This window comes from Mustelus asterias, chromosome 25, assembly GCF_964213995.1.
Source record: "Mustelus asterias chromosome 25, sMusAst1.hap1.1, whole genome shotgun sequence".
NCBI lineage: Eukaryota > Metazoa > Chordata > Chondrichthyes > Carcharhiniformes > Triakidae > Mustelus > Mustelus asterias.
The window spans coordinates 35,248,598-35,274,297 of NC_135825.1; the positions used below are offsets into that span (position 1 = coordinate 35,248,598).

Sequence of the window (25,700 nt, forward strand, 5' to 3'; positions counted from 1 at the left end):
AAACACGAGGTTATAGTGGTGCATAATTTTGTTTACAGGAATGGTGTGAGGAGAACAATAACCAGCCCAGTCATATTATAACACTTATCAAGGCTGTTTATTGCAATAAAGAAAAGACACAAATACACGAACAGGACTATAATGATCTAAGAAAGCTGCGTATAAGAACAACTAAACACACTCACGCAGGTTAAGTGGAAGTTACCCTTTTTGATACGAAGTACATTTACGAGATCTGAACTCTTTCAGGATGTCCCTCTTCCCAAACAACATCCAGATCAATAATCTTTAAGTAAAGGCCAATTTATAGTTACCGCACTGTATACGATTGAGTAGTTATTTTGGGTAACGTCTCTTCTTGATTCACTGAAGATATGGTTATAACAGACTCTACGAAGGTTTCTGCACTCTTGCTTCTGGTACGCTATCTAGAACCGGCGTGCAGGCTGCTAGATGGAAACCTGCCCCTCAAGCTGTGAGATGGAAACTGTCTTCTGCTTCCATGAAAGTTTGGTAATTACATTATAATTTCCCTTTGATGGTTCTCTCTGTGTATTTGTTGTCTGTTCCCTCAGCTTCTGAAGTTCTAAGCAATTAACATATATATCCCTTCCCTGGATGGTGCAAGCGTCTACCCAAAGCGTTTCCTATTAGAAGGACAATGTATTCTTCTGGTCTGTCTACAACTACTAATCTCATTCTTGGGACTCAGATCCTGTGAAATACCTTTACAAATGCTGGTGACTTTTAACCTGCTGGCACATTCATGACACACAAGGCGCCCTGATCTCCAAACAACCATACACACCAAATTACATCCCCACCCACCCTGCCGACAGCCAAGACTGCTCCCACCCCCCCGCCAGCCACTTGCTGGCTTCAGGCCCCCAGCACTCGTTGGTACCAGCACCCGCCCCACCCCCAAGTGAGTGACACCCAGCCAAAGTCCTCCTCTTCAAGAGCACCCGCAAGACTGACTCCCTTTCAGGAAGAAGTTTAACAACACCAGGTTAAAGTCCAACAGGTTTATTTGGTAGCAAAAGCCACACAAGCTTTCGAGGCTCTGAGCCCCTTCTTCAGGTGAGTGGGAATTCTGTTCACAAATAGAACTTATAAGACACAGACTCAATTTACATGAATAATGGTTGGAATGCGAATACTTACAACTAATCCAGTCTTTAAGAAACAAAACAATGGGAGTGGAGAGAGCATCAAGTCAGGCTAAAAAGATGTGTATTGTCTCCAGACAATACACCAGACAATACTCCAGAAGCTACGGCATCTCCTCCGGAGCCTTCAACATGTCATTGATGAAGACGAACATCTCGCCAAGGCCATCCCCACACCCCCACTTCTTGCCTTCAAACAACCGCACAACCTCAAACAGACCATTGTCCGCAGCAAACTACCCAGCCTTCAGGAGAACAGTGACCAAGACACCACACAACCCTGCCACAGCAACCTCTGCAAGACGTGCCGGATCATCGACACAGATGCCATCATCTCACGTGAGAACACCATCCACCAGGTACACGGTACATACTCTTGCAACTCGGCCAACGTTGTCTACCTGATACGCTGCAAGAAAGGATGTCCCGAGGCATGGTACATTGGGGAAACTATGCAGACGCTGCGACAACGGATGAATGAACACCGCTCGACAATCACCAGGCAAGACTGTTCTCTTCCTGTTGGGGAGCACTTCAGCGGTCACGGGCATTCGGCCTCTGATATTCGGGTAAGCGTTCTCCAAGGCGGCCTTCGCGACACACGACAGCGCAGAGTCGCGGAGCAGAAACTGATAGCCAGGTTCCGCACACACAAGGACGGCCTCAACCGGGATATTGGGTTTATGTCACACTATTTCACATAAATATTTCTGCTTTTTTCCTCCTGAGTCTTTATCATGCGATCCTAGAATCAGAATTTATGTCACACTATTTGTAACTCCCACAGTTGCGTGGACCTGCAGAGTTTCACTGGCTGTCTTGTCTGGAGACAATACACATCTTTTTAGCCTGACTTGATGCTCTCTCCACTCCCATTGTTTTGTTTCTTAAAGACTGGATTAGTTGTAAGTATTCGCATTCCAACCATTATTCATGTAAATTGAGTCTGTGTCTTATAAGTTCTGTTTGTGAACAGAATTCCCACTCACCTGAAGAAGGGGCTCAGAGCCTCGAAAGCTTGTGTGGCTTTTGCTACCAAACAAACCTGTTGGACTTTAACCTGGTGTTGTTAAACTTCTTACTGTGTTTACCCCAGTCCAACGCCGGCATCTCCACATCATCCCTTTCAGGAGCCCTCCCATGCCTACCCCTTCGGGCACCCCTCTTTGGCAGTGCCAAACTGGCACTCTGGCAGTGCCAACTAGCAGTGCCAACCTGACAGTGCCAGGCTGGCACTGCTAAGTTGCCAGGTGGCAGTGCCAGGGCACTACCGAACCATTTCCCTGACCACTTGAGGGCTTCAGTGGCCTCTGAACCCTCCGATGCGACCATCACAACTGGTTTCTGTTTCAGGAGAGCAATAGTAGTGACTCGCGTTGGGTTCCCACAGTGCTGGAAGGCCGGAGAATTGTAGAAGCCAGGAGAATCCGGTTCCAAACCAACTCTGCATATTTAAATGAATAATGAATTTTAACGTATATTTAAATGAATATTTAATATGCTAATCTGGTTCACATCCTCACTGGACATGAACTAGATTAAGTCCAGGTGCAGAGGCTGGGAGAATCCCAAAAGGGGTTCTCACCGGCGCTAAATACACTATGGCCCCTCCCGCATGACTGTCTTGTCCTGGTGCAATTTGTACATGAGCAATTGGGGCCAGAGAATTGCACCCAACATTTCAAGCTGCAAAGACTTCATCAGAGTTTGTGTGCTTATTTCAAGTGGAAGCCTCTACCACCGATGCTGCCTGATAATTAACATGGAGGTTATCCAGACTGGAGCAGGGAAGGAACAATTCCCTGCTCCATTACGACATTCGCCCTTCCACTCTCATCCACCTGGCTTCTATCAATTGAGACAAGTTAAGATCAAACCCTGATTTCAACTCGAGAGCATGACTCATTTTTAAAAAAATCTATGTTATTCCTTGTACAAACACATTTTTCATTAGTTACACCTCTACAGTAGGCAAACATATCCATTATCTGAGCACACCTATGAAGTTAAACCGGTGCAGCAAACAGCTAACTGTAATTTCTGATGAGATATTCTATGTAGCAACAAATTGAGTATCTTAATCATATCCAGTCATCCCTTAAATGATAAGAGTTTTTAACTTCTGTGGACTGGGCTATTGTCGGCAATGTCCATAATAAGTCATTGTACAAAACCAATTCAAACTAGTATTTGCTCGAATTAGCGTCAAAGCAACTTATTTTTTGCGAATGAAATTTTAGGTACACTAATGCAAAGTCATACATGTCAACTAATAGGACCAACAACTTACAAAAAAACATCTCTTATGCAGTGCAGTCAGCTAGATTAATCCCAGCTTTAAACATGCAAGCTCATTTTTAGCTCTCCTTTACCCTCAGTTTGCACTGCTCTCTTAGACTGGTATATAAATCCATGACTGCTTTAATTATATTTATTTCACTTTTAAAATAAAATTGTGTAGCTAACATTTAGGGTAAAGGATTGGTAGTGCTTGGCTTTTTGGATTTTCCAGTGGCTGCTAAAATAAAATTTGTTCAAATAAAGACTGAGTTAAAGACTAATGGATTCATTCTATTTCTCTATATCTGCCTCAGCTTGACACATTTTCTGAATTAAATAGTTAGAATCATGGAATGCCGACAGTGCAGAAGGAGGCCATTCGGCTCATTGAGTTTGCACCGACATCAATCCCACCCAGACCCTATCCCTGTAAACCTATGTAATCCCCCTGACAGTAAGGGGCAATCCCACCCAGACCTGCTTCCCGTAACCCCAAGCATTTACCCCACTAATGCCCCTAACTTTCACATCTTGGGACACTAAGGGGAAATTCAACATGGCCAATCCACCTGACCTACACATCTTTGGAGAGTGGGAGGAAACTGGAGCACCCAAGGAAACCACGCAGACACGGGGAGAATGTGCAAACTCCACATAGACAGTCACCTGAGGCCAGAATTGAATCCAGGTGCCTGGTGCTGTGAGGCAGCAGTGCTAACCACTGTGTCACCATGCCACCCTATTGCCTTAAGGCTTTTATTTATCTTTTATTTATTTGCTTTCTGAATTAAGGAATTAAAAGGTTTTCATTGAAGAGTTTTATTGAAATCTGCTCAGATTCAATCATGCAGAACAAAAAGCACACAAGAAAATTTTGGCCTCTAGTTTTTCTTCATGCAGTTACCTTAAACATTTACTCACTCCACCACAAGCCCACCATAACTCCAGTGGTTACCATAAGATGCAATGCAACAACTTGCCGAGGCCTCTTCAAAATCACTCACCATCCCATGATCTCTGCCCCTTAAAAGGGCAAAAGCAGTTAATGTGTTGGAACATCACTACAAACAAGTTCTCTTACAAATTATACACCATCCTAACCTGTAAATATCTCACTCCTCTTTCATCGTCACTGGGAGAAAATCCTAAAACTTCCTAATTAAGAGGACTATGGATGTACCTTCACCACGTGGAGAACAGAGGTTCTCAAGTACAATTTAGGATGGGCAATAATTTCTGACAATATACTCACCGCCAACTCCACAGAGCCTGTCCATCAATTGCAATGCACATCTCAGGAGTGTGACAGAATGCTTCGCCGCTTCCCAGATGAGTGCAGCTCCAGCAACACTCAAAGAGCTTGACATAATCCAGGACAAAGCAGTCTGCCTCATCGGCACCCCATCTCCACCACTTTAAACATTCACTGCATCCATCACTGGTGCACTGCGGCAGCAATGTGTACCATCTACAAAATATACTGCAGCATCTTACCAAGGTCCCTTCGACAGAACCTTCGAAAACAATATCCTCTTCCACCTCGAAGGACAAGGGTAGCAGATGCAGGGGAACACCAACACCTGAAAGTTCCTCTCCGAGCCACAGACCATCCCGACTTGGAATCATAATGTCGTTCCTTCACTGTCGCTGGATCAAATCATGGAACTCCCTCCCTATCAGCCCTGTGGGTGCACCTACACCACATGCAGTGGTTCAAGTTGGTGTCTTATCACCACCTTCTGAACAGCAATTAGGGAAGGGCAACAAAATTATGGCTTTGTCAACAATGTTCAAATCCCATGGAAGAATGATTTTTTAAAAAAACTTTGCAAATGGCCAGATTGCTGTCAATCATAAAACATTCAACAATTTCCCGTGAAAATATTATTTTTGTAAGCTAAGGGTCATGATTTTCTTTGGATTAAAAGCTAGAGAAAAAAAAGTTTATATTTTCAGTTCAATATACACAAATAATTGTCTTATTCTGCTCCTTGGGATAGTTCAGCAACTGTGTGAATAAATCTGATGTAAACAGTGATTAATATACACAACGGAACAGATAAATCCAACTTGACACACTTCCTAAATTAAAGAAACAAAGTTAAAGGCTCTTAAGATCAAGCCTGAGATCAGGTGCAATGCTTGTTCTTGTCAGCTTGTATCTAGTATGTCTCTTTTGTGGGGACGATGAATTGGATTCAATTTGAATTGGTTTTTGGAGCAAGAAAGGAGATGGATCAAGGGCTTGCCCTGTCCACTCTGCATGTTGGCTTTGTAACTCTGAGAAGGGAATAAGATTTATAACAGATTAGGTTAAACTGACTGAAATTCAGTAATGCACACAAAAAGTTTTATTTAAATAAAACTTCTGAAAAATAGGCTCCAAATTTTCTTCCAAGTAATTTTGCATGGTGGCAGAGTGGTTAGCACTGTTGCCCCATTGCGCCAGGAACCCGGTTCAAATCCCGGCTTGGGTCACTGTCTGTACGGAGTCTGCATGTTCTCCCCATGTCTGTGTGGGTTTCCTCTGGGTGCTCTGGTTTCCTCCCACAGCCTGAAAGACGTGCTAGTTAGGTGCATTGGCCATGCTAAATTCTCCCTCAGTGTACCCGAACAGGCACCAGAGTGAGGCGACTAGGGGATTTTCACAGTAGCTTCATTGCAGAGTTAATGTAAGCCTACTTGTGACGCTAACGAATAAACTTAATCTGAAGAAACACCACACTGATAGTGTTCAATGCTGAAAGTCATGTTCCACTAATTGGGCTACCCTACACGCGACTGGAACAATAGCCGCAATTACACTGTGTACCGTTATCTGACGAGTCATAGATCAGAGTAAAAATATCAAAACTAAGGCCCAGATTTTGGTAAATATGAGACCAAATAAATAAAAGACCACTTTGATGTAATCATGTTTTTGTCAAATATGCCATTTTTAAAAAAATGCCTTTTTATCTTTTTATCTTGTATTTATAAGTGTCAGAAAATTCAGTTATGGGGCGGGAATACCTTTTCTTCAGGAAGTATTTCAATTGAATTGATTGGTCTCCTTTTCTTTCTTTAATTGGCATGCCCTGTTGAGTGGTCACTTAGGGTTGGCTGTCCTACGTCCTCAGTAGTTTATCATTGATAGTTTGCGAGCTACTTTTCTTACTCTCAATTCATAAATTCCTCACTTCAGCTCTGATTTGCTGCTTTACTTGGCCGCTATTTTGCTCTTGAGCCAATCGGTAAGTGTGAGTTTAAAAGAGTAAAGCTAACAGCACAAGTTTGGAGAATAAAGATGTCAGACAGCAGAAAGCATCCATAGGTGCAGGACTTGAGAAACACAAACATTCCAGGTGCCACTCCTCAAATATTCCCCTCCTGTAGGCAGATTCTTGGCAATTATGTGCCAAACCAAACCAAAGTGCTGTGACCTTTTACCATGGGCAGGATGAGGAGGCAGGCCCTAAATCTACCTCACCCAGAACAGAGATCGAATTTGGCACTGTTTGACCTATCTGAACAACACGCTAGCCATCTGAACTAACCCCACCCCCACACCCTCCTTAAATATTGCAATCTGCACCCTCTCCTTCTCTATGAACGGTATGCTTTGTCTGTATAGCGCACAAGAAACAATGGCTGGGATTCTCCCAGCCTGCTGTGTTGCTCAAGTAGCGCAGCGGGAGACATCGGCCTTTATTGGGACTTACGACCGGTGTCAGGCTGATCGTGAGACTCTGAGGTCCTTTTTTTTAGCATTATCAGCAATTTCCATATGATTAGCAGACCCGGGACGGTACTCTCCGGGCCCGCAAGCGTCTCCCCCCCCGCACCAGGAGAGGTCCCCACCAGCGGGGTTTACAACTGCTCCCCACTAACGGGGAACAGATGTCATCATGCCGCTGGTGGGGACAGAGGCCATTGAGGCCCTCCTGGGAGGTCGGGGGCAGGAAATAGAGGGTAACCTAGGGCTGCTCAGTTCTATTTCTATTCTATTCATTCAAGGGACATGGGTGTCGCTGGCTGGCCAGCATTTATTGCCCATGCCTAATTACCTGAGGGCAGTTAAAAGTCAAACAAGTTGCTGTGGCTCTGGAGTCACATGTACAAAGAACAAAGAAAATTACAGCGCAGGAACAGGCTCTTCGGCCCTCCAAGCCTGCACCGACCATGCTGCCCGACTTAACTAAAACCCCCTACCCTTCCGGGGACCATATCCCTCTATTCCCATCCTATTCATGTACTTGTCAAGATGCCCCTTAAAAGTCACTATCGTATCCACTTCCACTACCTCCCCTGGCAACAAGTTCCAGGCACCCACTACTCTCTGTATAAAAGATCTGCCTTGTACATCTCCTTTAAACCTTGCCCCTCACACCTTAAACCTATGCCCCCTAGGAATTGACTCTTCCACACTGGGAAAAAGCTTCTGCTATCCACTCTGTCCATGCCTCTCATAATCTTGTAGACTTCTATCAGGTCTCCCCTCAACCTCCGTCGCCCCCAGTGAGAACAAACCAGGTTTCTCCAACCTTTCCTCATAGCTAATGCCCCCCATACTGGGCAACACCCTGGTAAATCTTTTGTGCACCCTCTCCAAAGCCTCCACATCCCCTGGTAGTGTGGCGACCAAAATTGAACACTATGGGCTCGATTTTACCAACACTTTGCACCCGTATTTGGGTGCAAAATCGCGGTAAAGTTGGGTGTCGGGCCTTTAACGCAATCTGCACCCGAATCCGAGCAGATCGCGGCTGTACCGACACCCGATTCGGGTGCGGGTCCGGCGTGTGCCCAAATCGGGCGGCCCGACGATTTAAATGCATTAGCATGCATTTAAATCGACTTAATGAACCGTGCACCCAACTCTACCGCCAAATCCCACTTTACCGTCTTCTGGTCCGTTCCGGATCCGCGCTTTTAGCGACCTGCTAAATAAAAATCCGAAGCGGATTTCTATTCTGCTGGGGCAACCTTCGAAGCCCATCCTCCTCGACCATCCTTTGCAGACCCCTCCGCTAACCACCACGGCAGACCCCCCCGCCCCACCCCCTGGGATCAGACCCCCCTGGGAGGCAGGCCCCCCTCGGCAGAGCACACCCCCAACCCACCTCGATCACTGGTCTCCCTCCACCATCCTTCCGACCTGCAGTCCTTCAAGAGCCTGCAGCACCTTCTTGGCCTTCCGCTGGCGTCCGCCGGAGGAGGGAGGCGGGCTCAGATGGATCTCTGGTTGGGGGGGGAGGATGGACTTGGGAGCATCTTGCAAACCGAAAATAATGTAGCATCCACTTTGTGCTGCCTAATTATCTTTGGGAAAGGTAATTAAACTACAGTGTCCTAGTGAGCAATTAGTGACCTGTATAATACATTTGTGATCTGTAACTGGATTGTTGATGTCCCTGTAGCCATGAGCCAGGTGCTCAAATGTTCAGAGTCATGTGGTGAACTTGGAAGAATTGTCCCCGTGGTGGAATTTGGTTGGAAGTAAGATTCAAGGAGTTACTAAATCTGGGAAATCAACCATAGTGAAAAGAAGTTTGTATTGGCAAGTCTTCTCTCACATTCCATGGCAGATGTGCCCCTACTTATGAATGTGATTTGCATGGGCAACGTTGGGTGCAGCTAATCTGCCTCTGGGGCAGCCTTGGATCCTTTCTTCCATCTTGTTTTCATCTGAACATTGCACAGAATGTAGGGGTGGCACAGTAGCACAGTGGTTAGCACTGCTGCTTCACAGCTCCAGGGACCTGGGTTCGAATCCCGGCTCGAGTCGCTGTCTGTGTGGAGTTTGCACATTCTCCCTGTGTCTGCGTGGGTTTCCTCCGGGTGCTCTGGTTGCCTCCCACAGTCCAAAGATGTGCGGGCTAGGTTGATTGGCCATTCTAAATTGCCCCTTAGTGTCCCAGGATACATAGGTTAGAGGGGTTAGTGGGTAAATATTTAGGGATATGTGGATAGGGCCTGGGTGGGATTATGGTTGGTGCACACTCGATGGGCCGAATGGCCTCTTTCTGCACTGTAGGATTCTATGATTCAGAATTAGAGGAATTCCCTTTGGAAGATAATGTCAAAATTATAATGGCAGGAACTAAAAACCTGGCAGTCAAAAATTTGGGAGAATATTTCAAAATATATATCCCCCCATCCATATTTTGAAATATTTTCCCAAATATTTGACTGCCAGGTTTTTAGTTCCTGCCATTATAATTTTGACATTATCTTCCAAAGGGAATTCCTCTAATTCTGTGCAATGCTCAGATGAAAACAAGATGAAAGAAAGGATCCAAGGCTGCAAATCCACGGGGAGAACCTGCAGACAGACAGTGACCCGAGGCTGGAATTGAACCCGGGACCCTGACATTGTGAGGCAGCAGTGCTAATCACTGTGCCACCGTGCTGCCCCTCTTTACACTACTATTCAAGAAGCAATTCACATAAATATTTACGCTGAGATGACATGCACTGTAAAATCTACTTTAAAATGCTGTAAAGGTGATGTGACAGTTGGCACAGAGGAGGGTGTAATTATATTAATTAGGAACATTTTCCATTTATGACAAAATAGCAATCAACCTTTTTCAAATTCTATTGCTCCATTGCAATCTTCAAAGAAAGATTAGTATAGACTTGTTAGAAATAATAGAAGGCAAAGCAGCATTTCACAACCTACATTTTAAAAGTAATTATGATTGCTTGTGAATCTCAATGGTCCAAAGATTACCACAAAAAGAAAGTTGAAAGAACGCATCTCACTTCCTGCAAAGTATAAAATGTTATATGAACTTGACAATTCTCTTAAGCTCCATTTGAATTACAGGACTTTTGTGTAAATTTGTGCCAAATGCAAATCACTTAGAGATGCTAAAATAACATTAGGCTTTAGAGTGTTATATTTTAAGGTGAAAATAAGCCTTTAATGTTGGTTCCATGGTTCATTAAAATCAAAACTACTTCAGAGCTAAGTTGCTCCTAATGGCTGGATCAACCAAATGAAAGAAGCTGGATCGATGCCTAGTTTATTCTAAGCACAGGGAAGATGCAAATACAGCATTTCACTGATAGCTTCAATACCTACACTGTTCTACATACTTTTATCCCCTCTCTACATCTTACTGTATAAGTTATTTCCCAGGACCTCAAAACTATGGGTCTCTTTACTCTCTAAGGGGAGGTGATGGCCTAGCGGTATTATCGCTAGATACAGTGGTATTCCAGCAACCCAGCTAATGTTCTGGGGACCCAAGTTCGAATCCTGCCATGGCAGTTGGTGGAATTTGAATTCAATAAAAAATATCTGGGATTAAGAATCTACTGATGACCGTGAAACCATTGTTGATTGTCGGAAAAACGCATCTCGTTCACCAATGCTCTTTAGGGAAGGAAATCTATCATTCTTACCTGGTCTGGCCTACGTGTGACTCCAGAGCCACATCAATGACTCTCAACTGCCCTCAGGCAATAAATGCTGGCCAGCCAGTGATATCCATGTCCCATGAATGAATTAAAAGGAACCCATTTCAAAAAACTTACAGTGCATGTTTCTCCAGATATTTTAGGCACCAGGAATCTCCCAGGTGACCACTGAGTCTTACTTGAAATGTGGGCCGCGATTCTCCCAAAAGTGCTGAATTAGTGGGAAAACTGTTCTAAATCCCGACTGTTTTGTCAGTTCAGCTTCTCACTTGAATCTCCACACTCTGTGCACTGCAGAAGTCCCAGTCGTGAATATCATTAAAAACCCAGGTTTGTCATACAAAGTCTTAGGCTCGCGTCGGAGTCTGACAGTTCTGGAACTCTGCGCATGAGCAGTGGCCCCGATCTGTCAGACTCTCTGTTTGCTGACCAGCCCGATCGCTGGCCAGCCCGGGACCCCCTGCGGTGCTGCCCCTCCAGCCCCTCCCACGGCCCGATTGCAACCCCAAAGGCAATTTCTGGGCCAACTCTGACCCCCCCCATCCCGGAGTGTCCCAATGCACTGCCAACCTCCTCTCCCCCAGCCTTAGATCATTAAACATCCTCTAGTGCTCCTTAAAGAGGTCATTAATGTTTGACTTAATGCCCTCTCCTAATTTTGCTGATTACTCAGAAAGAAAAATCAGTATAAAAATATTCTTATTTCCCTGTTTTTTTCCTTTGCGCATGAATAACCATTGGAGAGGATTATGAGTGCTATTAAAAGCACACTTACCTTTTGCTAACCACTTGTTGCTGGAGGTTTAAAGTTGACTCTTGAAACACGTCAGGAGATCTTATGGGGCATTTTGTGAAGACTTCAACACTTGATCATAATTTGTTCTCGGAATTCTCTGAGAACTTCACCTAACCAGAACAAGTGCAATGCCACTCCACCTTATAGCAGTCACCAAGAGAAAAGGGGAATCCATGGCCTTTGGCATTAGATCCTAAGTTCATAAGCAATAGGAGGAAGAGTAGGTCATTTGGCCCATCAAGCATACTCTGCTGTTCAATAAGATCATGGCTGATCTGATTATGACCTTTACTCCACTTTGCTAATTGCTCCTATAACCCTTGTTGATCAAAAATCTACCTAACTCAGTCTTGAATATATTCCATGAACCAGCCTCCACTACTTTATAAGGAAGGGGATTCCAAAGATTAAGGATCCTCCAAGAGAATAAATTTCTCTTTATCTCCTTTTTTGACCCCTCATGTTTAAATTGTGTCCCCTAGTTCTTGACCTCCCCACTCCCCCGCCCGCCACGAGGGGAAACATCCTTTCAGCAGCTGTGCACCCTCTCACTTGGTCCCTAAAGTTGACTGGATCATACCATTGTTTGTCAGTTAACACATTCCTCATCTTCAGTAAAAGTGGATGAATGGATGCCACACATACTACTGCACAAAAAACTACATCTGATCACCATGCAAGTGTCTGTTTAGTACTTTCAGGAAAGTTCAAATTAAGACCAGAACTGCATGCTAAATACATAATCTCAAAGATTAGCACAGTACCCATTTAGTGCCTTTGTCACCCTTTCACCATAACAACTCCCAAGGTTTCTAGTAGAACATTTTGGGCCAAATTGGATTGCCACTCCACCCCTATTTCTTATCTTGCACCAGAGCTCCATGAGAGGGTAGAGTGTCAGGTAAGTGGGTGTGAAGGCAGGAGGGCAGGTGAGTGGGCTGGTGGATGAGGCACTGGGTATCAGATTGGGTAGTTGGATGGGATCTAGTGGGAAACTACTTGGAATAATTACCCAGCAGTTAGAACTAGTTTCATTCCTTCTACCTTTTCCTGGGTAATTATTCCAACAAGTGAGTTGGAACCATACAAACTCTTAGACTCTAGCTCAAGAGTTTTGGAGGGTCCCAAATGCAAAGGAATTGCTCATCAGAAGGTCAAATCTCCTGGGCAATTCCCGAGTAGTGCAATGTGTCAGAACTTCTCAGGGGACTCCCAGTGCTTCCTCTGGGATACAACCATCCAGAGATCGAAGGTTCCAGACCATTTTAGCTAACCTAAACCTAGTTCTCCTTGTATCTTCCTGATTTATCTGGACTTCTTTCATATAGTCCTCGGTCTTGATGGCATCCCATGAAAACTGTGTTTCTTAAAGGAAATAAAATCTATTCTGAAGTGAAAAAAACTCTTGGAATACACAGTAGTAATTGAAACTATTGCTTCTACCTTTGCATCCAAGGGAGAAGGAGAAATCAAGTGCATTTGACTTCAAGTCAGAAAGACAAAGAGGATAAAATACACTTAGCTATTCCTTCCATCTGAAGCAGGCAAATTTAGTATTGAGTTACCAGTGTAAAAGTTGAAAATGATAATATTCTACATTACAATCAGAGTTCATGCTTTGCATGTAAGGGACAATAATGCAATGCTGGAGATTCTCCAGTGGCTCAATGCACAATTCAGAACATGGTAAGGAATGCATCTTATAAATCACATAAAATAGAAAGGCCCCCAATTCAACTTCTAGACCAAGGGAAGATACAATTGGCATCAAATTTCTCATTCTAGAGAAAAGGACAACAAGGACTTGAGTTTTTCTTTATTCATTCATGGAACATGGGCGTCACTGGCTGGCCAGCATTTATTGCCATCCCTAATTGCCCTTGAACTGAATGGCTTGCTAGGCCATTTCAGATGGCATTTGGGGGTCAACCACATTTCTGTGGCTCTGGAGTCACATGTAGGCCAGACCAGGTAAGGATGGCAGATTTCCTTCCCTAAAGAACATTAGTGAACCTAGTTGGGTTTTTTCCTGACAACCGACAATGGTTTTATGGTCATCAGTAGGTTCTTAATTCCAGATATTTTTAATTGAATTTAAATTCCACCACCTGCCATGGTGGGATTCATATCCAGGTAAAGTGCATTCCTTCCAACTGTCCAGAAATCCTGGCTTATATGCATGCTAAGTGAAGAAAGCAGGCACCAGAGATGTGGGACTGGATTTTCAATTGTCAGTGAGGATAGGAATGGGTGTAGGCATGATTTGAAAACTACGTTCCCAGAGAGTGGCACAAGGTCACAATATCTTTGGGACAGTTTGCAACCTGAGAAGAAGTGGTGTGGTGGGACCAACTTGCTGCTAATTAAAAGTTTCCTATGTCCTTAAACGGCAGAAAGGGATTTTCAATCATTTCTCCAGAGGAAGCTGAGCAGCCTGGTACATGTTAGTACACTGCTGCCTAGGTCCCGGAAGGACAAAACAAAGTTTGTTTGCATCTGTGATTTTTTAAATTAAATTTGAAGGGTCAGCTATTGCGGGGTTGAACATTGTACCTCGACTTGGCATCCATGGGCCACTTTGTGTCGTCATTATTCTCCTGGTCCGTTCAAGAGCTGCTTGCTCTTCTCGACAACATAATGGGGGCACCCAACATGACTGCACTTGCTTTTGCCGGTGGCATCAGACAGGCAGCTCCTGGAGGACCATGGTGCTTCTAATTAGGCATCAGATCATCTCCAGCCCAATCACATTTAAAAATAGTTTGAAAAATAATGTTTGAAAATCCAGACCATGGTGCTCTCCACGAGTCAAATGACTAGTTTCCCTTCACTGTCTGAACTCACACAAAAATAACGTTGTCGGTAAGGTACCAGATATCACCAGTACCAGTAGAAACATCTTGGGAGAAAACAACGTTCATTGGAAATGTGAGGTTTTTCAGTGAAGGTAGATGCTTAAGTGAAAGTTCCCTTAAGTCTATAGATTGCTGTCAATCTCAGATACTGATGACAGCACTTAGGCCCAGATGCCTCCAACTTCCACATTTAATAAAGCAACATCAAACAGTAAATTTATGGGATGGGCTTGAATGACATAGGAAACAGGATACAGAAGCAGTTGATAAGGAAACAGGAAACATCTAGACATAATTATTTATCGTGTATAATGTATTTTGTGTTAAGAATGATGATGTGGACCGCTTTGAAGAAAAATGTATAGTATCAACAAAATATTTTATGGTACATAAATCAGTTTGCCAGAAGCATGTGCTTTGTGCAGGGGCAGGCCAAAAACATGCATCTTAATCTTTGACCTCTTCCCCATTGCCCAAAGGCAGGCACTTGCTGCCTTTCAGTCAACATCAGTTTCCATTGAAAACTATGGGGAGCAGTGGGTCAGAATTGGCAAATGTATCCATGTTTTCATGCGCAGCCACTTTGTGAGATCAAAGTCGCTGTCCAATGACATGACAAGGGGAGCATTTGTCTTTCCCTGCTGAAACGTCAAGTTGCTGTCAACAAACTGGCTGCAGTCTCCAAACTGGATCTGGCTGGATTGATAGATTGTAGTTGTCGAGAACATTGATGAACAGCCCATCTGTTAACTTCACCTGCAAAAACAGGAAAGCAGCATTCTCCTAACAGCTATCTATCACTATACTGGTGGCAGGAGTTACACAGAGCAATTGTAATAGTTTTTTTGATATGATTTAAAGAAAAATGCCATGCTAGCCCATTTTGAAATAATAAGTAAAAGCGATTAAATTACAAAATATAAAACATAAACTCTACTTCAGGTGATATAATACACAAGTTTTAATGTGCTTGCCTTCCAGTTTTATCAGTTTCTCTACACTGCAAGTGAGAAATATGTATCTGCCTTGTGGTGAGTTAGTTATGGCTTGAATTGTTGAATAAATATTATTGAGAAATATATATATTTTGATCTGCCCGTTGTTCTAATTTATCTGAAACTCCCATTCATTTATCTATTTGTCAACATTTCAATTTTAAGTGAACTTAAGTGTCTTACGTAAAGAACTATTGTGCAAAAGCAATTTGTGTTATGGCCTTGTAGGTGACACAGTTGTACAATGATTAGCACTGCTGCCTCACAGTGCGAGGGACCTGGGTTCAGTTCTGGCCTTGGGTGACTGTGTGGAGTTTGCACATTCTCCCGGTGCCAGTGTGGGTTTCCTCCAGGTGCAGCAGTTTTCTTCCAAGTCCAAAGACTTGCAAGTTAGGTGTATTAGCCCCTCAATATCCCGAGATGTGTAGATTAGGTAGATTACCCATGGTTAATGTGTTGGCTTACGGAGATAGGGCAGGAAAGAGAGCCTGGGTAAGATACTCTGTCAGAGAGTCAGTGCAGACCTGATGGGCCGAACGGTCTCTTTCTGGACTGTAAGGATTTTTAACTAATGGTTCCTTAACAGCAAAGTGGGTAATGTTGCAGTGTAGTATTAAAGCTTTCAGACTAGAAAATTCCAGGTTCAATTTCCAGTTTACGTCAAGTTATTTGGAAGTAGCTGGGGCAGTGAGAGAGATGCTACAACTAGGAACGGAACCTTTACCCAGAGTTTCTGATTATGACTGGCCTACTGACATAGGTTTTTGGACTTGCAATTGAAGAATGACCACTTGCACAAGGTGCCAAATGGCTGACACTGCTCACTTATGGCACCCAAGCATGAGGTACAGTTCCATTGTTAGTATACATGAGGGGACAAAAATTATTTTAACTTCTTTTCAATTCAAAAAGTCAAGTAGACCATGGCTCTCTCCTCATACATCTGTTGTAATCTCCTTAACTTCCCAAAGTTTGCTTGCCAATTTCACCCCTTTGCAGCCTATCATCTTTAGCCAACCTAAACATCCATTATGACGGTTGGCACCAATGTTTTGGGTACAACAGGTTGCCAAGTGATGTATAAAGATGGAGAAAATTAATGGCTAAGAAGGTGTATGGTGTGCTGGCCTTTATCAATTGAGGGATTGAGTTTAGGAGTCCGGGGATAATGATGCAGCTGTATAAGACCCTCGTCAGACTCCAATTGGAGTAGTGTGCTCAGTTCTCGTCGCCTCATTACAGGAAGGATGTGGAAAAGATTGAAAGGGTGCAGAGGAGATTTACAAGGATGTTGCCTGGATTGAGTGGCATGCCTTATGAGGATAGGCTGAGGGAGCTCGGTCTTTTCTCCTTGGAGAGACGTAGGATGAGAGGAGACCTAATAGAGGTATATAAGATGTTGAGAGACATAGATCAGGTGGACTCTCAGAGGCTTTTTCTCAGGGTGGAAATGGCTGCTACGAGAGGACACAGGTTTAAGGTGCTGGGGGGTAGATACAGGGGAAATGTTAGGGGGAAGTTTTTCACACAGAGGGTGGTGGGCGAGTGGAATCGGCTGCCGTCAGTGGTGGTGGAGGCAAACTCAATAGGGTCTTTTAAGAGACTCCTGGATGAGTACATGGGACTTAATAGGATGGAGGGTTATAGGTAGGCCTAAAAGGTAGGGATATGTTCGGCACAACTTGTGGGGCCGAAGGGCCTGTTTTGTGCTGTAGTTTTTCTATGTTTCTAAATTTCTAAAATTGAAACATAGAAACTTTTCAATTTACCAGGTTGGCTGGCCATTGAGAAACAACACATCTGACAGAATTTTCCATTCCGGGATGAAGTACCGTGGTGTGGATGGGAACGGGAAGTGTCTCCCAACTCAGATGCCGATGGGAATGCGTGGCATATCACACGACACTGACTCACTAATTATGCAGTCGGGGTTTCCCAATGTTTTGTAGCGTGAGCTCGATGCCTTGTGCACTCCCATCGTATCTTGGCGTCATATCTAAAAGGCACCCAGGGGTCAACAGTTGAAGGTAGAAGATGGACCTCCTGAAAGACTCTGAACATCGAAAAGGGACTTTGTAAGTAGTCCACCCACCCACTGCTTCATGTTCTGGAGTTCACGGTCACTAGAGGATTTCATCCAAATGCCCTGGGATGAAAGAGCAGGATGCCCTGGGCCTTCTTCAGGTAAGTTCCAATGTTGGTCCAGATGTGTTCTGGATCAGCATGATATACTGCTTTGGCAGGTACAATTAGATGGGGGTGGAACAAGTCCAATCAGGCCTCTATTTGCATCCACATTAATGGGATGCAAAATGGTTTCACACTGGCCTTTGTTCCACACATCAAAGATCACAAAGATCTAGGGGCAGCACGGAGACACAGTGGTTAGCACTGCTGCCTCACAGCTCCAGGGACCTGGACTTGATTCCCGGCTTGGGTCACTGTCTGTGGAGTTTGCACATTCTCCCCGTGTCTGCATGGGTTTCCTCCGGGTGCTCCGGTTTCCTCCCACAGTCCAAAGATGTGCTGGTTAAGTGAAGTGACCATGCTAATTTGCCCCTTCGTGTCCCGGGATACACAGGTTAGAGAGATTAGCGGGGTAAATATGTGGGATTAGGGAGTTAGGGTTTGTGTGGGATTGTCGTCAGTGCAGACTCGATGGGCCGAATGGCCTTCTTCTGAACTGCAGGGTTTGTATAGTTTCTATGTAAAGAAGATTGGAAGGAAGACCATTCAGTCACATTTTATTGTGACCATTTCTAGTCAACACGATACAATGGAAAACATTTCAATCCTGGACGTGGCTCGGAGTTGAGCCACAAGACAATAGGATGCTCTGTATCACTGATAGAATTATTTACAAGACTAGAGACCTTTGGAAAGAGGTGACTGAGGAGTTTTCCTGTGGAGGTATACAGGATAGTTAAAGTTCAGGGAAGATAATCACCGGACAACAATTCAAATTACATTGACCTATCACAAGTTCAACCTGGCGAAAGGAAACTTTCGAACTGCAAGTTCTTCCATCATGCAAAGAATCAACAACACACGGAATAGATTTTCAGATATGTCAGTAAATCTTTATTCTGTGATACTGAGGACTCCATTTTGTTTTGGATAGGTGAGCAAAGGTATTCTAACATAGTCTTCCTCATTTAAATTTATTTTGTGAATCATAGCATGATACAGCACAACAGCACAGAAGCCATTCAGTTCATCAAACTCGAAAGAGCTATCCAATGGGTCCCACTTATCTGCTCTTTCCCCATAGCCCTGAAAATGCTTTCCCTTCAATGACTTATCAATTTCCCCATTTAAAAGCTGCTATTGAATCTGTTTCCACCACCTTTTCAGACAGTTCATTTCAGATCAGAACTCACCACATTAAAGAAATCCTCAATGCGCAATCAATGGGGAGAGACATAATCAAACCAAACACTACTTGGGAAACGTTTGACTGGTGGAAGAGAGTTAGAAGGGTAAAGTGGTCATGATAGAGCTCTAGAGGACAGGGGAGTCATGGGTAAAAGAACAATTGCTGAGATAGCAATGATAGAGAGTCAGATGGTTTTGAGGTAGAGATAAAGATACAGTCTCGAGGGAAAGATAACACAAATATGATTCAAAAAAGCTGCAGAGAGACTTGAAGGGAGGACAAGCATCTTGACGTTGATCTGTTGGGCACAGTGAGCCAGTGACATTAGCTGCAAACAAAGCAACAGGTGCTTAAGACTTTGGGCCTGATTTTACCAAAGCTTCGCGCCCGTTTTCAGGCACGAAATCGTGGTAAGGTTGGGCGTCGGGCCTATACCGCGATCCGCACCCGATTCCGAGCAGGTCGCGGCTTTACCGACACCCGATTCGGGTGCGGGGCCGGCACATGCTCGAATTGGGCGGCCTGACGATTTAAATGCATTTGAATGCATTTGAATCGACTTAATGAACTGCGTGCCCAACTCTACCGCCAAATCCCACTTTAACGTCTTCTGGCCCGATCCGCGTCCGCGCTGTTACCGACCTGCAGAATAAAAGTCTGAAGTCACCGCTGCAGCCTCCGAAGAGCGGGGTCAGGAACTGCAACGGCTCCCTGACCCAGGTCATCCTCTGGTCGGGGCGGGAGGGGGGTGGGAGGAGGAGAGGGGGTGTGACGTCTCATCCCCTGAGGGGGGAGGGGGGAGGTGGGGGGTGGGGGTGAGGGGAGGGGGTGTGACGTCTCATCCTCTGGTCGGGGGGGGGGGGGGGGGGGCGGTTCCGCTGCCTGTCTACAGCCGATCCCTCCTGGCACCATCACTGGTACACTACCAGCCACAGCCATCTCTCCCGCTCTCTCACACCTGCAGGGAAGAGTAATCTGTGGCTGGTAGTGTACCAGTGATGGTGCCAGGAGGGATCGGCTGCAGACACGCAGCGGAACTCCCCCTGACCAGAGGATGAGACGTCACATCCCCTCTCCACCCCCCTCCAGGGAATCCGCCCCCCTCTTCCCCCCCCCCCCCCCCCAGAGGATGAGATGTCACACCCCCCCCCCCCCCGAAAGGATGATCGGTCACACCCTCTCCCGCCTCCCCCGCCCCGCCCTGAGGATGATCATCAGAGAGCCGCTCTCTCCGCTTTCTGCTTTTTTTTTGCGCCCGGGCGCGCTGTCAGATTTTTTTCGAACTGTGCATGCGCAGTTCAGAGCTCCGATTGGTCCGCCAGCGCCTAAGCCCGACTCACAGCGCGGATCGGGCCGGAGCCGGCAAAACGCGTATGGGAGCGCTGGAAAGAGGGTTCCAGGCGCGGATCTATTTGACGCTCAGATCCGGCACTTCGACTCAAAATGGTAAAATTACTCCCGTTGAGTGGAATTTAATGCCCTGCCCCATGGTGAATTTGTTTATTAAATAAATTAAAGTTTATTTATTTATTGGTCACAAGTAAAGGGTACATTAACACCGCATTGAAGTTACTGTGAAATTCTCTTTTTGGTGAAATTTGGTAGCAGAGGGAACATTCAATCAGATGGAATGGTTCTGGGTTGGGACCCCACCATATTCCCATCCCACCTTGAATGCGCAATTAATAATTAATACCCAGTAGGGGGTGGAGGATGGAGATGTGATCTCCCATACAAGGATCACATCAACATGTGAAGTTATACTCGCCCCCACCACCGCCCCCTCCCCCTCCAGCCTGGGGTGGCTTCCTCTTTTGAAGGAGCTTAGTCCCTGATTGCGAAGGGCACCCCACCGAGACCTACATCCCTGCCCTCGCTGCTGAACCCCCCTCTTCTGCGATCCCTCCCTTCGACCCTCCTCCTGCCATCACAATCCTGGTGGCCTGGGATTCAGCAATGACTCGGCCTCGGGTGATTGGGCCTCCGTTGTTTAATAGAGCTGCCAGCCTCTGATTGGTTGCCAGCTCTCAGCGGGTAGAACTTCAGCTTCTGGGGGTCGTTGATCCTGGTGAATGCCCATTGCTGTCTGTGCCCAGTGGCACTTAATTCAGCAGGTCTTTCCTAAAAGAGGAGGTATGGGGGTCTCACAATAACCCCATTAAATACCAGCCTTTGTATCAGAGAGACTTTGGCTCTTGGAATTCTCAAGGCAGGAAGACCATCAAAGAAATCAATTAAGAAGTCAATCCTTAAGGTGATGGAGATGTTCTGAGCAGTGGATGGGTCACTCAGCACATTAAGTAGTACCAGATAGATCAGGCAAAAGCAAGACAGAGAGCAAGAGAACTCCAGATTAAATTGCATTTATTTCAATGCAAGAGGCCTGACGGGCAAGGGAGATGAACTCAGGGCATGGATGGGTACGTGGGACTGGGATATTATAGCAATTACTGAAACATGGCTAAGGGAGGGACAGGACTGGCAGCTCAATGTTCCAGGGTACAGATGCTATAGGAAAGATAGAACAGGAGGTAAGAGAGGAGGGGGAGTTGCACTTTTGATTAGGGAAAGCATCACGGCCGTACTGAGAGGGGATATATCCGAGGGTTCGGCCACTGAGTCTATATGTGTAGAACTGAGAAATAAGAAGGGGGAAATCACTTTGATAGGGTTGTACTATAGGCCCCCAAATAGTCGGCGGGAAATTGAGAAGCAAATATGTAAGGAGATTACAGATAGCTCCAAGAAAAATAGGGTGGTAATAGTCGGAGATTTTAACTTTCCCAACATTGACTGGGACAGCCATAGTATTGGAGGGTTGGATGGAGAGAAATTTGTTGAGTGTATTCAGAAGGAATTTCTCATTCAGTATGTGGATGGCCCGACTAGAGAGGGGGCAAAACTTGACCTCCTCTTGGGAAATAAGGAAGGGCAGGTGACAGAAGTGTTAGTGAGGGATCACTTTGGGACCAGTGACCATAATTCTATTGGTTTTAAGATAGCTATGGAGAATGATAGGTCTGTCCCAAAAGTTAAAATTCTAAATTGGGGCAAGGCCAATTTTGATGGTATCAGGCAGGAACTTTCAAAAGTTAATTGGGGGAGAATGTGGGAAGGCAAAGGGACATCTGGTAAGTGGCACACTTTCAAAAGTGTGTTAATCAGGGTTCAGGGTAAACACATTCCTCTTAGAGTGAAGGGCAAGGCTGGCAGAAGTAGGGAACCCTGGATGACTCGGGATATTGAGGCCCTGGTCAAGAAGAAGAAAGAGGCACATGACATGCATAGGCAGCTGGGATCAAGCGAATCCCTTGAAGAATATAGGGGATGTAGGAGTAGAGTTAAGAGAGAAATCAGGAGGGCAAAATGGGGACACGAAATTGTTTTGGCAGATAAGGCAAAGGAGAATCCAAAGAGCTTCTACAAATACATAAAAGGCAAAAGAGTAACAAGGGAGAGAGTAGAGCCTCTTAAGGATCAACAAGGTCATCCACAAGAGATGGGGTGAGATACTAAATGAATATTTCTCATCAGTATTTACTGTTGAGAAAAGCATTGATGTTAGGGAACTTGGGGAAATAAACAGTGGTGTCTTGAGGAGTGTGCATATTACAGAGAAGGAGGTGCTGGAAGTCTTAAAGCACATCAAGGTAGATAAATCCCTGGGACCTTATGAAGTGCATCCCAGGACATTGTGGGAGGCTAGGGAGGAAATTGCGGGTCCCCTAGCCGAGATATTTGAATCATCGATAGTCACGGTGAGGTGCCTGAAGATTGGAGAGTGGCAAATGTTGTGCCTTTGTTTAAAAAGGGCTGCAGGGAAAAGCCTGGGAACTACAGGCCAGTTAGCCTCACATCTGTGGTGGGTAAATTGTTGGAAGGTATTTTGAGAGGCTGGATCTATAGGCATTTAGAGATGCAAGGACTGATTAGGGACAGTCAGCATGGCTTTGTGAGAGGAAAATCATGTCTCACAGATTTGATTGAGTTTTTTGAAGGGTAACCAAGAAAGTAGATGAGGGCAGTGCAGTTGATGTTGTCCACATGGACTTTAGCAAGGCCTTTGACAAGGTACCGCATGGTACATTGTTACATAAGGTTAAATCTCACGGGATCCAGGGTGAGGTATCTAAATGGATACAAAATTGGCTTCGAGGGTGGTTGTAGAGAGTTGTTTTTCAAACTGGAGGCCTGTGACCAGCGGTGTGCCTCAGGGATCAGTGCTGGGTCCACTGTTATTTGTCATTTATATTAATGATTTGGATGAGAATATAGGAGGCATGGTTAGTAAGTGTGCAGATGACACTAAGATTGGTGGCATAGTGGACAGTGAAGAAAGTTATCTCTAATTGCAACGGGATCTTGATCAATTGGGCCAGTGGGCTGACGAATGGCAGATGGAGTTTAATTTAGACAAATGTGAGGTGATGCATTTTGGTAGATTGAACCAAGGCAGGACTTACTCAGTTAATGGTAGGGAGTTGGGGAGAGTTACAGAACAAAGAGATCTGGGGGTACATGTTCATAGCTTCTTGAAAGTGGAGTCACATGTGGACAGGGTGGTGAAGAAGGCATTCGGCATGCTTGGTTTCATCAGTCAGAACATTGAATACAGGAGTTGGAATGTCTTGTTGAAGTTGTACAAGACATTGGTAAGGCCACACTTGGAATACTGTGTGCAATTCTGGTCACCCTATTATAGAAAGGATATTATTAAACTAGAAAGAGTGCAGAAAAGATTTACTCGGATGCTACCGGGACTTGACAGTTTGAGTTATAAGGAGAGGCTGGATAGACTGGGACTTTTTTCTCTGGAGCGTAGGAGGCTGAGGGGTGATCTTATAAAGGTCTATAAAATAATGAGGGTCATAGATCAGTTAGATAGCCAATATCTTTTCCCAAAGGTAGGGGAGTCTTAAACTAGAGGGCATAGGTTTAAGGTGAGAGGGGAGAGATACAAAAGTGTCCAGAGGGGCAATGTTTTCACACAGAAGGTGGTGAGTGTCTGGAACAAGCTGCCAGAGGTAGTAGTAGAGGCGGGTACAATTTTGTCTTTTAAAAAGCATTTAGATAGTTACATGGGTAAGATGGGTATAGAGGGATAAGGGCCAAATGCGGGCAATTGGGACTAGCTTAGGGGTTTGTAAAAAAAGAGCAGCATGGACATGTTGGGCCAAAGGGCCTGTTTCCATGCTGTAAACCTCTATGACTCTATTACTTCAGAGAACTGAGTTGCAAGTCATCAGTTTTGCCAACGTTGATGTGTAATACAGCTAAACAGAGGTAGCCAGAGTATAGAAATGGTCAGTTCAATGGTAGAACTGAACTACCATGGATTCCTGAAGTAAACATGTGGTGACCATGAAGATACACGAGGAGTTTCCATTGAGGAAGCCATATCGTTTTGTTAGGACAGGTAAGAACAGAACCTTCAAAAACAAGAGAGGTACCATGGAAATGGACTAAGGAAGAGAGGCGATGAAGGAGAATGCAATGGCCAATCATGCCAAAGGAATAGAAACACAGAAGCATAGAAGATAGGAGCAGGAGGAGGCCATTTGGCCCTTTGAGCCTGCTCTGCCATTCATTAGGATCATAACTGATTGTCCAACTCAATAGCCTAATCCTGCTTTCTCCCCATAACCTTTGATTCCATTCGCCCCAAGTGCTATATCGAGCCGCCTGTTGAATACATTCAATGTTTTGACATCAACTACTTCCTGTGATAATGAATTCCACAGGCTCACCACTCCTTGGATGAAGAAATGTCTCCTCACCTCCGTCCTAAATGGTCTACACTGAACTGCTCAAAGATGACGTGTTGGATCAGTAATTACTGTTGTTGGCACCTGGGAGACCAGTACAACCTCAGTCTGAGCGTTAGTCAACACCAGACCAGAAGGGCTAGAACAATTGGTGGTAGAAGGGGTGAGCACATATTTGGCCAAGAATGACACCTTAAAAGAAATCTGGAGAGAAAGGGTAGGTTTGAGACAGAGCAGTAGTTATTTCTGGGCAAATCTGAAAACAATTATTAATTACATGGGTAGGAAACTATTTCGAAGTTGTAGCACTATTAAAGAACGAAGACTTGCATTTATATAGCACCTTGCATAACTTCAGGATGTCCCAAAGTGCTTTACAGCCAATGGGGTATTTTTGAAGCTAGTACAGGAAATTTCAACACCGTGGTGCTGGAGTTAAAAACCACACAAAGAATTGCAAAGTAATTTACTGAATGGGAGGATTTAATCCCAGCGCAGATGCTCAGTCTCCACAGGATGATAGTTATGAATTGTGAAACCCCAACACATGATCAAAGGCAATAAGCTTGAGTAACCAGTTCCAAATGAAGCCCTTGGGAGCTCAGTTAAATTTTTACCATCTCTTTAGGCAATAAGTAGTCTAAAAGTTTCCTTTCATCCACCTTTGATATTAATTTATGTGTTTCAGTGAACAAGGCTTAAACATTATTCTAAAACAGATGAAAGGTTTCCAGGTGAACATGCAGAACTGGAGCACCAGCTTTTTTTTTCTCGCCACTTTATATCCCAAATCCTTCAAAGCCTTTCGTGTTTTACAGTGTATTTAATGCAATTGGAGCATTTAATCATCTCGATGTCCTGATATTTTCAGAGAAAGTATTTCCGTAGTTACAGATAAGCCCCTCCTCAAGTAAAATGTCTGCCTCTGTATGGTGGAGGCTATATGAGCAGGATAGCCACTTCAAGGGCTCAATTTTACAGAGTTAATAGGGCATGTTTACAATGGGGGGGGGGGGGGGATCACAGAAAATGTGACCAGTGGCTAGCCCATCATCTT

General features: G+C 44.8%; 1 protein-coding gene across 1 annotated transcript in view; it reads right to left on the minus strand.

Annotated features, from left to right (window-relative positions):
- Positions 1-25,700, minus strand: part of lgr6 (leucine-rich repeat containing G protein-coupled receptor 6) — a 287,303-nt gene that overhangs the window by 66,203 nt on the left and 195,400 nt on the right. The window lies entirely within an intron of this gene.